This window comes from Ursus americanus, chromosome 2 (assembly GCF_024610735.1).
Source record: "Ursus americanus isolate L20-20 chromosome 2, mUrsAme1.1.p, whole genome shotgun sequence".
Lineage (NCBI taxonomy): Eukaryota > Metazoa > Chordata > Mammalia > Carnivora > Ursidae > Ursus > Ursus americanus.
This window is the reverse complement of record NC_142128.1, coordinates 51791539-51805300: the sequence shown is the minus strand read 5'-3', so window position 1 is coordinate 51805300 and position 13762 is coordinate 51791539. Positions and strand designations below refer to the sequence as shown.

Genomic DNA, 13762 nt, shown 5'->3' with positions numbered 1-13762 from the left:
ATATGGTCAACAGATGGTATTTATAATTACCTTCTTCTACTAATTCCATGTTCTCTTTACCTTCAACAAACACCTGAGTGATTATAATTCCCTGCCTGGTGAGGTAACCCCAAACTTGATTCCTGAAGAGTCTGGGCCATCAGAAATCATGCCTCTGTTGGGTTATTGTAATTTTCCATTGACTTGTCTCAGGACAAGGAATGTAATAAGAGGTGCGCCAGAGGATCTCCTGCACTTAAACATACTCCTCCTGAAGCCATTGTGTAATAGCAACCCGATTTCCCCTTGATAGTCAGGATCATTCACCCTAGCCAGCAATAACCCCCTTCTCTGCCTACTGATTCACTGCCATGAGGCAGTCTCAACTTGCAATGTAATGGACTATTGCTGTGACACCTGATGGAAACATTCCCCTCTTAGGTCCCAAGACTTCTATGCTAGCAGAACACAAAGTTGCACAGGCTAGAAAAAAAATTTTTTCTGTTGGATGATCACTAAGGGTGACAGAGAGAGGAGCTATCCAATTTCTGTCTCTTGATTCCTGGACCTGTGGATCCTGGCTATGGAAGAAATAGACCTATGTATTAGTCACCCATTCAGAGTATGTATTGCATCCTGGAAGATGTTACCCCAGTTCTGCAAGGTATTGTCACCCAGCTGGCATCATAACAGAATCTTTAAAAGGCATTCCACTGGTTTCTCAAGCCAGCTGCTTCGGGATATTGGGGATATAATAAAAACAGTGAATTCTTCAGGCATGAGCCCATGGCCATGCTCCGTTTCCTATAAAATTAGTTCCTTGCTTAGAAGCAGTGCTGTGTGGAATATCATGATGGTGGAAATGTGTGCTGTAAGTCTACCCATGGTGGTTTTGCCATAAGTATTATGAATAGAGAAGGAATGTGCATATCTATAGTGAGTGTTTATTCCACTGAGATAAAAAAAACACTGCCCCTTCTGTGATGAAAGTAGTCTAATTTAATCAACCGGCCACCAGGTAACTGGCTAACTTCACCCCCTCCTCCTGGGAATTGTGGTGTCATTGGGGGAGCTCAGTAGTGTTCTCTGCAGTTGGCAGATTAGCCTTGGTGAGTGTTAGCCCATGTTGCTAGGAAGATGGGTAGCTGGAGAAAGAGGCCAATATCTTTAGCATGAGTCATCTCTGGTGAGTATTCACACGGGACACAGCTATCTCCACATGCTGTGCTCATTCAGGGAGACCTATTCACATTCTTCTTCCTTGTCATTAATTTTCAAATCCTGTTCCTTCTCAATCCTTGATCATTCAGCCAAGCCATTAGCACCAGTCTGTGAATCTCTGTAGATCCATACTTTACACTCTCTTTGTAGCCAAAATAAACAACCAGGTGCACTGCTTAAATTTCCGCCCCCTGCGGGATTTTCTCTTGGCCACTGTTCCTTCAGTGCCACCCAGTGTGGGGCTGTGGTGCTGCTGTGGTCGACTGCTGCGTGGCGGGGCCAGCATATTGTGCAGAACCAACTGGAAACTAGGCTGGCAGTTTTTATTATACTTGTCAGGGGGTTTCCCTGGGAGTCCACAGACATGGATGTAGACAACATAAGCAACGTAGCAGGAGTGTGGGTCAAGGGGCAGCTCTGCTACCTGCACATGCAAAAGGCCTTGTACCTTCAGGACTTGCTCAAGTCTCTCTAATATATGATGTCACTTCCATTTGATGGTGGAATGTTGTTGTGCGAGGCCAGGTTTTATTGGCTTGTTGAATCAGACAACACCCAGGTCACATTGAGTGGTAACTTGGTGGCCTGTGGTCAACTGTTCAGTCTCTCCTGCCTCCCCATGGCAAGCCAGAAGGTTCCCGCAAAGAGAATGGTTATCTACAGAGGATGGCATAGCTTTGCTCCAAAATGTTGAAAATTTGCCTTGTGATTTACATGTTGGGGTCCCCCAAAGGCTCAGGACTTGATTTCTCTGTAGCCCAGTCTTCAAGCAGCAGTGAGTTTTCTGGGTTCCAGTGGTAGGGTAGCTTGTCGAGAGCCCTAGACCTGTTACAGAGCCCTATTTTTCTGGCGTCTATTTAAAAACTGGCAAGCTTTCTGGTTGTCTATACTGGTAGTGAAGTGTATTTTACTTTCAAAATTCATATCCATGGTGTCTCCTTTTTTAAGGGTTAGAGGGACCAGATGCAGCAATCTGTTCTTCACTCTGGAAGAGATATCTTGACAGATCCCAGACCATTGGATTCCCAGGAATTTCACTGGGGAAGCAGACCTCTGAATTTTTGTGGGATTTACTGCCTGCCCTCTGGCACACATGTATCTTACCAGGGTGTCTCGAGTAGTTGTTAATTTCCTGCCTAGCTGATCCAGGCAGCATAATATTATCAATAGAATAGACCAGTGTGATGTCCTGTGGAAGGAAAGGTGATGAAAGTCCCCACACACTAGGTCAGTGGCTTTTGCCTCGCAGAGGACATTCGGCAATGTCTGGAGACATTTTTGGTATCACCAATCAGGGGCAGGCCTCTGGTGCGCAGAACGGCCCCCTTCAGCAAGGCCCCAAATGTCCGTGGTGCTGAGATGAGAAGCTGTTGTGGACTAGATGATGCCATAGGCTGGAAGTTTGAAGCACCCTGCGGTGGCATAGTGAAGAGATCGCAGACTGCTTCAATGTTCTTTACTAACTAGTAGAGAGAGAAAGCATCCCCCACCACCTCCCCCCTGACCCCGCTCAGTGACTGACTACGTACCAGGTGCCAGGGTTTCATTGATTTGACCCAGCAAGGAAACCACATCTAGAGTGGCAGTTGTAATTGGAATTACCAACTGATTAAGTGTTGATAATTTACGGTCATTTTCTGAGATTTCTCTTTCTTCTGCACAGGCCAGAGGGATGAGTTGAATGGAGTTGTGGGAATTGGCCGTCACTGCATCTCTGTGGTGGCATTCATCTCTGCTGTCCCTTCATGAGGCAGGATTGCCTTTGGTTTAGTATTTTGCTAAGACCATGTGTTCTGATCTTTCACCCCTCCTTTCCTGGCATTTTAGCCCTTATATTCATTCACAGGCTAGGGAATGAGAGTTTAGGTTCTGGCACGTGCTGAGTATGTAAATTCCAACTGTGTATTCCAGAACTGAGGAAGTAACCACAGGATGGATTTGGGGGACCTAGTGGTTCCACTGTGAAATGGGCCCTGTCCAAAAGTTCATTGATCATCTGATTTCCTTAAGCTCCTGCTCTGACTGGTTTAACACAGTGGAGTTTTGGGTCTTGAGGAATTATTGTTAGTTTGGAGACAGTTTGGATTTTTTTCCCCCCACATCCTCCAATGCATGGTCACTGTAGTAGATTGCCACAGTTCCCTTTGGGGGAGAGCTAGGAGGAGGATTTACAGTATGCGTTTTGGGGTAACTAGGATTGTCTTTCTTCAAAGACCCTTCATTCAGGGGTCTCTGGGCCTTTGAACTAACTCACGTCTGGGAACTGTTTGAGGGACTATGTCTATATTTTGATTTAAGTCACAGTGGGAGCTGCAAAAGCACCTGACCTAGACCCAGAGCATAACATTTCTACTTTCCAAATCTTGCGCAAATTTCTCATGGCCAGCAACTCAGAACCATATTGGGAAGGGAATTTGGGGGGAAACATTGCAGCTTAGCTACGTTGACAGTACCAAACCACCAGTTATGTTGAGCACAGAGACATTGTTATTACTCATGTTGACCATGGGTAATTTGACTTTTCAAACTGATCTGTGTTGCTTATATATACTCATGTCAGTTACTGCCTCAGTTGATTACTCATGTGGAATAGCTAAGATCAGGGCCACTCAGTGTGGCTGTGTTAAGTTCAGGAGCACCGTTCGCACGGATTAGGTCGTATAAGGCGTGCCCCAGAGCTGCACAACACAGCAGCCTTGCTAGGGTTAACATGTGACTCATGTGTGACCAACACATGACAGGGATATTCCTGGCTTCCGATGATTTGAGCTCTTTTTGACCAGAATGTTAACTGGTGATGTGCATTTAGAAGGTTGCAGCTTTTAATAACTACTTTTGCAAGGAAGTAATATTGTACAATTTGTTTAGATAGCACATTGGAGATTTTTTTCTCTAAATTTTTGGACGGTGTTCAAAACGGTAGCTTTGGCAAATGAAATGATTCTGAACATAGTCTCCCCCCTCCTAAAAAATGGCTAAAAATCTATATATTTTATTACATGAATATTTGGAACAATTGGGTGTGTATATTCAGTATTGAACTTTGTGGTGTGGTTTTCACTCTCCTTAGTATGTAAGCGTGTTAACGGTCCCATGAAAACCAGACATCTAAGTTACAGTTAAGTAAACGGTTGGCAGGTAGTTGTTTCAAATTGAGGTAACATTTACATACAGAAAAATGCACAGACTTTTTTAGTACAGTTCAGTGTGTTTTGATAAAAGTATATATCATTCCCAATAGAGATAAAGAACATTTACATTATTAGCCCCAAAAGTTCACTTCTGCATTTTCTCATCAGCACACTCTCCCCAATACTCAACACTGCTTGTTTCTCTTACTACAGATTAGGTTTGTCTGTTCTAGAACTTCGTTTAAGTGAATCAAGTAATGCGTTGTTCTTACATCGTTAGTATATCTTGTCTGTCAAACTCATCCATGTTGTATATATCAGTAAATTATTTTTGTTGCAGAATAGTTTTTATGGATATACCAAAATTTGTCATCCACTTTCCCGTTGATGAACAGTTTGGGGTTATTAGGGATAAAGCTATTATGAACATTCTTGTACAAGTCTTATTGGACTTACATTTTTATTTGTTTCAGGGAAGCATGTAGGAGTGGAATTGTTGGGTCATAGCAGAGACATATTTTTAACTTTTTAGGAAACTAAAAAAATATTTTCCAAACCAGCTGTAAAATTTTATACTCCCACCAGCGACGTATGAGTGTTCTGTTTTTCACCAACGTTTGGTGTTGTCAGTCTTTTTTATTTTAGGCACTCCAGTGGGTATATAGTGGTAGCTCATTGTGATTCGTGATTTACTTTTCCCAACTGACTAATGCTGTGCAGTTTTTAGTATGCTTATTTATTTATTATGCGATTTGTGTATATTCTTTTGTGACATGTATGTACATGTCTTTGCCGATATTTAAGTTTGGGTTGGCTATCTTTTTGCTCTTGGTTTGGAGGAGTTTATAAAAATACATTCTGGATATAAGGTTTTTTGTCAGAAAATATGTCTAAAATTCAAGGAAGGGTCCAAAAAAATAAAATCCAAGGAAGGGTCACAGTTGGAGATAAGAGTTTGGGAGTTACATGATATAGATAATATTGAAAGTCATGTGACTGAGTAAATTCACTTAGGGAAAATGTGTAGCTAGATAAAGAAGGGAGTGCCAGTACTGCAGTGGACTGAATTGACTTGTTTCCTCCCTTTTTGCTACAAACAAATATATAGGCTTAAATATAAATTTTTAAGGGGCGCCTGGGTGGCACAGCGGTTAAGCGTCTGCCTTCGGCTCAGGGCGTGATCCCGGCGATCTGGAATCGAGCCCCACATCAGGCTCTTCTGCTATGAGCCTGCTTCTTCCTCTCCCACTCCCCCTGCTTGTGTTCCCTCTCTCGCTGGCTGTCTCTATCTCTGTCGAATAAATAAAAATAAAATCTTAAAAAAAAAAAAAGTTTAACAACTATGTAACTGAGCCTTAAAGGAGGCAAAATGAAAATAAATCAAATCCGGAATGGCGAGCATGACAGCCCTCAGGGTTTTTGGTTCCATCATAAGCATCTTGAAATAAGATTCCACCATCCTCATGGGGACAAGAGATGTGGCATCAACACCACCTGTCCTAGGGGAACTGGAAATGAGCCTCCTATATGAAGCTCAAAGCCTAGATAGCTATATCTCCATGCAAAGGAAACAGAAAAAGTGTTACTCCTGGTTGAGGGAGCTGCCTGCATCTACCTAATGCCTAAAGTTTGAGGGGGAAAAGGTTACTTTAAAGAAATCAAATAACTCTGCTGTGTGTGGACTAGAAACCCCAAACTGAGAAATTAACATAAAAATATTTTTATATCTTCGGTAGAGTCTGGAAGAAACAAATGAAAAGGTGCTTAGTAGAATTACTTTCAAAATCTGTAGATCGTAGGACTGTCACACAAAATTTTACGACTACATGAGGCAACTAACCATCTTTGTGGTTGAGTTAATGAATGCCAAAAAAAAAAAAAAAAAAAACAGAACAAACACTCCAAGAAGTAGAAATAATGGGATAAGCTGAATGTAAGTTTGTTTGAGGTAATTTTTAAGGCAGGAATAAAAATCAGAATGAACAAATGCAAAGAAATTAACTAGAGAGCTATATAGAAATTCTAGAAATGAAACACATAGTCATGAAAATTGAAAACTCAGTAGAATGGCTAAGCAGCAGGTTGTACCTAAGCTGAGGATGGGCTCGATGGACTGGAATGTAGATCTGAGGAAATGACTTAGAATGAATCATAGAGAAATAGACACTGAGAATATTAAAGAGCAATTAAGAAACATGGAGAATAGAATGAAAAAGTGCAACTTACACGTAATAGGTATTTCAGAAAGAGGTTATGGCAGAAATCTTTGAGAGGCAATCAGTAGAGTTCTCATCAACAATAAGAAATATATTTAAAATGGGTAACACTTTTACATAATATGACAAAAAATAACTATCAGCCTCAAATTCTTTTCTTAACTAAACAATCCTTTAAGAGTAAGTACCAGGGAGGGGCGCCTGGGTGGCACAGCAGTTAAGCGTCTGCCTTCGGCTCAGGGTGTGATCCCAGTGTTCTGGGATTGAGCCCCACATCAGGCTCCTCTGCTGGGAGCCTGCTTCTCCCTCTCCCACTCCCCCTGCTTGTGTTCCCTCTCTCGCTGGCTGTCTCTCTCTGTCAAATAAATAAATAAAATCTTTAAAAAAAAAAAGAGTAAGTACCAAAAAAAGGTATTTTCAGACAAATAAAGACCAAGAGTTTTCTACCTACATACCCTTACTTCTTAAACTACTAAAAATGTAATTGAAGAAGAAAATAGAATTAGAAGAAAGGAGTTGGACGCAAGAGATTAGAACAAGCAAAGACATTTCAAGTTGATAAATATAAACACTGACTGTAGAACTAACCAAGCAGTTGCTTGTATTTAGAATGTTGGGAGAAGAGTGAACAGAAATGCTAGATGTGAATAATGTGGAAAACAGCAGGAGAAACATTGAAGCTGAAACTTCTGAGGTCTTGGGTTGCTCGGGAGGAGAATGGGAAATTATTTTTTAAATTTAAGGCATATTATGCATTTTTAAATTTAAAAGAAATCTCCAGCTTGGAGAAGGGAGGAAAATTAAACTCAATCCAGTAGAAGAAAGAAAAGGGAAACAAAACTTAGGTAAAATAATCAAAATAAATATAAGAGGATTAAACTCTCCTGTTTAAAAGAAAGGGTTTCTCGGCTTATGTAAAAACTAATACAACCTCAGTACAACTATTTAAAAGTGACTGAAGCTGTATAATTGAAGAAAAAGGTGATAAAAACGTACTATATTAATGTTAATATCAGACATAAGGTAAGTAAATCATCAAAGGTAATATTTATTAGGAGCTATATTCAATAATCTGTAAGTATATAACAACATGGCCCCCAAAGATATAGAGCCCCAAAAAAGGATTTTTTAAAAAATTGATAGATGGTTTTTAAAAAACATCTGTAATAATAAAAAAATTAGAACAGACAAAAATTGATCAGACAGAAAAAGTTTTATTCAGTAGACATGTATAGAATTGTATACTCCAGACAGAATGAATATACTCCTCTCTATGAACATATACGGAATATTTCAGCCGAAGTACAATGAAGATTAAAATTTATAACCCTGGTTGTACATATTAGAAAATAAGGGGCTAAGAATTAATTAGCAAGTTTTAGAAAGAAAACTGAATAGGTTCAGGTCAGTTTTGCAACTTAAAGAACAGGTTAAGCAAAAGGAAAATAGAAGGACAGACATAATGAAAATTAGAGCAGACGTTAATGAAATAGAAAAACAGAGGAAACTGAGAGAAATCAGTAACACCAAAAACTGGCTCTGTGAAATGAATAAACTAGAAAGGGGTGTTGGGGACAGGGCCCTGGTGCATGCCAACATTTTGTGCTGGAGAAGAGGAGCAAAGGACACTGAAGTAACTTGGGAGGAAAATCTGGAAAGGGTCAACTGTGTCACAGGCGACTTGGATTTCTTGACAAGAGGTAGCTGGTAACCCTGACAAGACTGGTCCCAGGGAAATGATGGAGACAAGTCTGGTTGGAGTGGATTGGAGCAAAGCTTGAGAAGTGGGGGCAGCAACTTACAAACAACGGCAAAACCTTTTTGTAGTAAGTTTTTATGTGTAGGGAAGCAGAGAATTAGACTCGTAGTTGGAAGGGGGGGGCGTATGGTCCTGAGAGAATTTTCTCTTTTAAAATGAAATACAAGGGTATGTTTATACGCTGTTGAAGTCCATTTGAGAGGAGGAATTAACGAGGCAGGTGAGCACGAGGAAGTACAGAGCCAAGCCCTGCACCAGATGAGACCGAATGGGAGCCAGAGCCTGGGAGGTGGTTTTGGCCTTTGCTAACAGCAGGGACCTTTCATGAAGTTTATGGATAGACTGTAGTTTTGATGTGGGTTGAACACTGAGCAGCTCTGCAGTTGTTTCTTTATTCTTAATGAACTGTTATTAAACAAAACATCGGTTGGCAAGTGGGGCTATGAGAGAAAGGAGGAGCAAGCATCAGATGAAATGTTAGAGAGGGGTAAGGTGAGTGTGCCCCAGGGGGGAGGGTTGTCAGAAGAGTCCTCATTTGGGATTTGAGGCCAAAAATGTAAGTACACACTTGCACGTGTATCGGTGTTGCGCGGGTAGGAGCAGGCGTGGGCAGGAGCCCCGCGGGCTTTCACACCGGGGAGGGTTTGCCTAGCACGTACGAGAGAGGGAGTGGAAAGCAGGGCAGTGAAGGACATTGGCAGGGCTGTAGTTGGAGTAGAGGATCCTGGCACACCACCTGGATGAGGAGCAAAGGGAGGCCATGGCAGGAGTGAGTAGTAGTGAGCCTGGGGAGGGCGCGTGGATCAGAGGTTTTAAGGTTGAAGAAATCTCTGAATATTCCAGTGCAGGGTATTGGGGACTTGGGGACAAGAGTTAACTGCATCAAAAAATGCGCTGCATGTTCTGAGCTTCAACTTAGGATACGGGAAAAGCAAAAAAAAAAAAAAAAGTCACAAAGAACAAAGCTGGGAGCGCAGTTTGATTATAGGATTTATTTCAGTGTGTGACAAGATTTAAGCATTTTCTGGAAAGGTCCATACCATTCTTAAACATATGGTGGAAAATTTTTCTTAATATTGTGTGAGTTATAATTAAGATCTGCTGGAATAGTGTAGACAACGGTTACAGACAAGTGGCTAATAAAAATTGGACGGGGGTGAAGGAGGAGACAGCGCGTTAATGAATAAAAGATCAAGTACTCTGCATTTGGAGTTTGGCCAGGCAGCTGTTAATTGTGTTCTTTTTACTTCTGGATGTTCTAGATTTCAGAATTTCACTGGTAAAATTTGTATAAATAAATAAATCTAAAAACCTTTTAGAAATGGAATGAGATTGCCAACTTTTTGTTTGTTGAGTAAGTGGGGAAAACTCACCATGAGTTATCAACATAATTATTTAAAGAAAAAGCTCAACACAAGTTTGAGTACAAGGACATGACCTCAAAATAAAGGCTGGTTCTTTTAAGAGAGAACATTTGACAATCTTACACTGACGTGCATTTATATAGAGACCCAAATATATTTTCATCATCTTGCTCGGGACCTGTGTAAACCCGCGCGGCTGCATTTCAGAAGCACCTGACTTGGGAGCAGTTAGGCCGGTGCCTTTTGGGGATACTGCAATCAACCAAAACAGTAGCTAAGGTAGAATCTTAGCCATAACGAGTGAAGGAATTTGAAGGGCCACGTAGAACCCTGTGAGGATTTCCATCAAAGGGTCAAGATCCTTTACAAACTCCCACCTCCCCCAGCCCAGTTACATTCAGTGTCTATCCATATCCCTCCTTATAATTCTGCGTTTAAGTAGGTAGCTTGGCCAGAGGCAGGCACTAGGCTAAGAGACAAATGTCTTGGCTAATTTGGACAGTCCGTCAATGCTGTATCTGCAGAATGTGGTTCATAGTGTGGCGCTCACTAAATGTCTGAGATGAACTTAAATGAAATGATCTCCAAATGGCAACTCCCAACAGTGGAAGGAAAAATCCTTTCAAGCAGTAATATACTTTTTTGATTTTGGTGAATAGTCAATAAAACCTGCAAACACAATGAGGAAAATTCCTTAGAACAGATAACACAAATGCCTGAATTATTTACCTGAGTTAATCAGCTGGGTAGTAACGGCTCACATCTATCAAGTGTTTGCAGACGACCTCACTGCGTTGTGTCTCAGTCATCCCCGTACTCCACAAGCATGCATTGAGTTCCTCCTTGGTTATTCTGGGCACTGCTTCTAACTAGGCACAAGGGATGTAGAGCTAAATAAGTCGGATGCATTTCTGCTGTTACACGGGAAGTCATATGAAAACAGTACTTTTCTAAAAAATAACATAATTTTAGATAGTCAAGCCATATGAAGAAAGTAGTGCTGAAGTGCAGAGAGAACCCGTGGGAAGCCCTCTTAGAGACGGTGCTCAGAGAATGCCCCTCGTGCAGTTGGGTGACAGTTGCACTAGCTCTTTGAAGGAAGTACTATCGTCACATCTTTTTCCATGTGTCGTGACCCGGGAATACACCGGTTAAACAACTTGCCCAAGGTCGCACAGCTGTTGAGTTGCAGGGCCAGGGTTCAAGCCAGGCAGCCTGACTCCAGAACCATTTCTCTGTGTCGTCATTCCGGAGGCTGTCGAAATGGATAAGCAAGTCATGCTTTCAATGGAAATGTCTTATTTGAACCCAGCCATTTTTTGCTTTAGAAAACTGATAATCCGGGGCACCCGGCTGGCTCCAGTGGAGCATGCGACTCTTGGTCTGGGGGTTGTGAGTTCAAGCCCCACTTTGGGTGCAGAGAGTACTTTAAAAATCTTAAAAAAAAACAAAATGGAACACTGATAATCCTATTGAGGTAGACTGACTCCTCTCCTTCATTGTGTGGTCTTCCTTTTGGCCATTTCACTGTCAGTCAGCACCTCTTGTAGACCGCAGCAGCAGCAAAGAGAAGGGCTACCAAGTAAAATGGATTATGTGCTTATTTATTACAAAAACATTAGCTTGGGGAGTGACGGAGCAGAAACCATGGCATTAAATGGCTTTTAATTAACCTGGGGATTTAGTTTCTCTCTATTCTCTATGATTTTCACTTAATACAAATACTTTAGAGGTTTTTTTTCATGATTTGTTTTTTTTTTTTTTTGGTCCCGAAGTTCTTTTTGTGGTTCAGAGTGAAGCTATATTTAACTAAAGATTGTGTGTAGTTGCAGGAGTGTCAGAGACCAGATCGAGGGAGCCCAGACATAGGCCTCTGTGTTTTTGGACGTTTGCTCATCGTTCCACACGAGAGCCTGTTGTAGGACAGGTATCTTATACAAAGTGCTTTGCTTGGGGTGAGACAAATCAGCACTTTCTCTGCCCTCAGGGGACATACAATTAATTATTTAGTCATAGTGATAATTGCTGGAAAGCTGAAAGTCCAGATGTATATGCAAATTGTTTCCTATATATATTCTCTAAATAGGTCCCATATGGTACAAGGTGGGTAAAAGAAGATTTACTAATTACAGCTCAGGTGGCCTGAGAATAACTGTTTAATGTTGGAAAACAACGCTAGCTGACGGAAAGGTAGCGCCTGGTGTAGTATACCTATCTTACTGATCACTATATCATAGCCAAACTGTACTAGTTTTCCCACTAACCTTGACTATATAGGGCCATTTCTTAAAATTATGTTTACCCTTCAGCAATTAATATTTCTCAATTAACAGATTATCGATCAGTATTTGTTAAATTAGGGAGCCTGAGTGGCTCAGTCAGTTAAGCATCTGCCTTCGGCTCAGGTCATGATCCCAGGGTCCTGGAATCGAGCCCCGCATCCTCAGCAGGGAGCCTGCTTCTCCCTCTACCTGCTGCTCCCCCTGCTTGTGCTTGCACTCTCTGTCTCTGTCAAATAAAAAAATAAAATCTTTCAAAAATATATTTGTTAAACTTTACAATGTAATGTTGAAGTGTAGTGGTTTCATCTTATTCCTGAGATAATAGTATTTTTTTTCATCTGTAAGATAGTTTATTCATATACTAAAGAGGAAATTCTCAAAATACTTTCCTCTTATTCTCTTTCTCTTCCTTACAAGATTGTGGGGTTTCTGTGTTTTTTTTTTTTTTCTTTTTGGCTTTTTTGCTTTTTGTTTGTTTGTTTTTGAGGGAGGATAGTTCTGCTTGTATTATAATTTAGGTCAGTACAAAGCTATCTATTTTATGCAAAAGGATATAAAATCCCAAGCGTGTACCATTCTTTTATATTTCAGTAAGGTATTGTTTGCAATAGGACTTGCATCAAGAATGGAATAGATGTGAAAAATGAGTATAATTCAAGGGTCAAATTACTACATTTTAGTCACATCATTCAGATATTCTTCCATTTCTTGCTCCTTTAAGCCATAGTGTAGATGATCAGTTTTCTTAGCAGTAACCATCACTTAGAACCTGTGAATGTCTTTAATCACCTAACAACTGATTGCATTTGATGTCACATCAGTGAGGTCATTTTACCAGCACCCCGATGTATCTGGAGAATACAACTTTAATACTTGCTGTGGGGAACTGGCCCACAATCTCTCAGCTTGTTGGCATTGTCCTCCATGTTCTGGAGGAATAGAAGGAAGAGAGAGTGCTTGTATTTGCTCTCTTCTGTGAGGTTTGGCTACTTGGTGAGCCCCTGGTCTTGGGTCTACTGCAGAGGGGTACTTGGAGCAACAAGAGTGTAACTGGGAGTGGCAGGAGGCAAAGGCCAAAAGTTCTAGTGGTGAACTCCGCCAGAGGAGAATGCCCATGTCACGGTGAAAGAGACCAGTGGGATTTCTCCTTGTGCTTGTCCTTAGGATCCGTCATCAGATCTTTTGATGTCTTCCTCTTGGCGTCTTGCTTTTGGCTATCCGCAGAGTCTGCCCTGTAAATGAGCTGGTAAGGCACATGTTCTCTGTAAGCACTCAGCTCCAAAAGGGGTCCTCCCTCCCTCCATGCTCCAGTATCTAAGCAGAGCTACAGTGTGGCAACCTTGTATATAGAGTTCAGCCTTGGAATGGGGAGATTTATCTAGACTTTCTTTTTGCTCAAGAAGAACGCGGGTGGATTCTCCTTGATTTACCTTTCCATTTAGTGGAAACAGAACTTGAACTGACAGCCAGGTATAAGCGTTCATGGGTTCATAGTCTCTTTTCAGTTCTTCCGCAGCCTGAGAGAAGTAGTGAGTGGTAAGGGGATGAGGTTGTGGGGAGGTTGGGACAGAAGGGAACAGGTGACCTCAGGGAAAGTGTATGTTTCTTAGAACAATTTTACTGAGTATTAAGGGTTTTAGAGTTACATCTAGCCCATAGGGGAGTGCTCCTTGGATTTTGGTCTTTTAAAAATGAGGAGATTTACCATCCTTTTTACTAGTTAGGAAGTTGAGTTGGGGAATGTTAAGGTGATTATACCATGTGATTCTTTTTTCGGGAACCAAATAGTAGCCTTCTTGCCATTTCTCCC

At 41.3% G+C, this 13762-nt stretch overlaps 1 protein-coding gene across 2 annotated transcripts in view; it reads left to right on the top strand.

Annotated features, from left to right (window-relative positions):
* Positions 1–13762, top strand: part of MARK1 (microtubule affinity regulating kinase 1) — a 114985-nt gene that overhangs the window by 20306 nt on the left and 80917 nt on the right. The gene's annotated exons all lie outside the window — the stretch shown is intronic.